This window comes from Saimiri boliviensis, chromosome 11, assembly GCF_048565385.1.
Source record: "Saimiri boliviensis isolate mSaiBol1 chromosome 11, mSaiBol1.pri, whole genome shotgun sequence".
NCBI lineage: Eukaryota > Metazoa > Chordata > Mammalia > Primates > Cebidae > Saimiri > Saimiri boliviensis.
This window is the reverse complement of record NC_133459.1, coordinates 27486519-27488902: the sequence shown is the minus strand read 5'-3', so window position 1 is coordinate 27488902 and position 2384 is coordinate 27486519. Positions and strand designations below refer to the sequence as shown.

General features: G+C 47.7%; 1 pseudogene; it reads right to left on the bottom strand.

The window, feature by feature from the left end:
• Positions 1–364: 364 nt before the first annotated feature.
• LOC101031413 (cytochrome b-c1 complex subunit 6, mitochondrial pseudogene) lies at positions 365–906 on the bottom strand (annotated as a pseudogene).
• Between the last annotated feature and the right edge of the window lie 1478 nt (positions 907–2384).

The window sequence follows — 2384 nt, the reverse complement described above, 5'->3', positions numbered from 1 at the left end:
CAATTAAATTTGATGAAGCAAGAGAAAGGGGCCAGGGAGTTGAATACCAAGTAGGAAGAGGGATACATGAGGCATGGTGAGGGAGAGCAAAATGCCCTTTTCTTCAAAGTGAGTGCTTTCTTCTCAAAGCCTTTTTTTTTTTTTTTTTTTTTTTTTTAAATAAAGATGGGGTTTCACCATGTTGGTCAGGCTGGTCTTAAACTCCCAACCTCAGGTGATCTGCCCACCTTGGCCTCCAAAGTGCTTGGATTACAGGTGTGAGCCACCACGCCCAGCCTCTTCTCAAAGCCTTATGCAAACTTCTTCCATCTCTCTCCTCTCTGCACCTGTGTTAGCTGCTCTTCCCTCCAGCCTCATACCCATGTTTCTTTTTCTTTCTTCCTTTTTTTTGCAGATCACAGAAATTTTATTAAGATGGAATCACTGTGAATTACATAGAAGCTACCAGCCTAAGCCAAAATCCATGAGGTTCATGTGAACTTACAGTTACACAAATAAGAAGACACAAATGGTATATCCAAAAGGAAATATTCTGATGCCCAGATGATGAAGGCTGGGGTGAGTACGTCCACACATTTATTTCAAGTTGTTAAAGAGTTTGTGGGCCACACAATGGTCCCTTGCATGCAAGAAGTCAAAGAGCTCCTCCATGCAATCCTCTTCTGTTTGTGATCGAGAGGACACAGGCTCATCACAGAGCTCTAGTCGCTCCCGGGCCTTTACACATTTCTCCAACTGCTTGCATTGCTCTCTCACTGTTGTTAGGGGATCCACTGATTACTCCTCTTCCTCCTCCTTAGGATCTCCGGAGTCCGTCAGCATCTTTCGCTTGTCCTCCAGTCCCATGTCTGGCTACGGTTCTGGATTCAACGCGAGCAACAAGAGCGGCACCTAATCCCCATGTTTCTTTATAGCGCTCATCAACATCTGACAGCTGTTTCTCTCTCCACCAGAATTAAAGTTCATTGAAAACAGGAAGTTTTTGTTACCTGCAGTGGCCCTGGTGCTCTCCTCCACCCTGTCCACCTTATCCAATCCTGGTCAGCTGACTTTTCATGTATCCAGAACACATCCTGTAGGTCCGCATGAAAATGCTTTGATCTGGCCGGGCGCGGTGGCTCAAGCCTGTAATCCCAGCACTTTGGGAGGCCGAGGCAGGTGGATCACAAGGTCGAGAGATCGAGACCATCCTGGTCAACATGGTGAAACCCCGTCTCTACTAAAAATACAAAACATTAGCTGGGCATGGTGGCGCGTGTCTGTAATCCCAGCTACTCAGGAGGCTGAGGCAGGAGAATTGCCTGAACCCAGGAGGCGGAGGTTGCGGTGAGCCGAGATCGCGCCATTGCACTCCAGCCTGGGTAACAAGAGCGAAACTCCGTCTCAAAAAAAAAAAAAAAAAAAAAAAAAAAAAAAAAAAAAAAAAAAAAGAAGAAAATGCTTTGATCTGGAATAAAAGATCTATCTAAAATTGGTGTGCCTAGCTTGTTACACTGAGCGGCTTCAAGAAAGCAGAAATCTGGAAAACTTTGGGTTCCAATGCTAAAGAGCAAGATAAAAAGGATGGGCTTCTGCCAAGCTGCAATTGATGTGTGAGACCCAGGTCCTTGGGCACCCCTCACCTCAGGATCCCAGAAGGCTGGCCATTAGAGGTTGTCATAGAGGCTCTGGCTCCTTCTTTAGCAGACCAAAAAACTTATGGAATCATGACTTGAGAAGGATAGGGGAAACCCTGCAGATGGTTTGGCTTTATTTCTTTCTTTTCTTTTTTTTTTTTTTTTTTAAAGACAGGGTTTCGCGCCGGGCACGGTGGCTCAAGCCTGTAATCCCAGCACTTTGGGAGGCCGAGGCGGGTGGATCACGAGGTCGAGAGTTCGAGACCATCCTGGTCAACATGGTGAAACCCCGTCTCTACTAAAAATACAAAAAATTAGCTGGGCATGGTGGCGTGTGCCTGTAATCCCAGCTACTCAGGAGGCTGAGGCAGGAGAATTGCCTGAACCCAGGAGGCGGAGGTTGCGGTGAGCCGAGATCGCGCCATTGCACTCCAGCCTGCAGCCTGGGTAACGAGAGCGAAACTCCGCCTCAAAAAAAAAAAAAAAAAAAAAAAGACAGGGTTTCACCATGTTGGTCAGGCTAGTCTTGAACTCCCGACCTCAGGTGATCCGCCCACCTTGGCCTCCAAAGTGCTTGGATTACAGGCGTGAGCCACCATGACTCGCCTTTTTTTTTTTTTGAGATGGAGTCTCACTCTGTTGCCCAGGCTGGAGTGCAGTGGTGCAATCTCGGCTCACTGCAACCTCTGCCTCCTGGGTTCAGGTGATTCTCCTGCCTCAGCCTCCCAAGTTGCTGGGGTTACAGGCGCCCACCACCACACCCAGCTA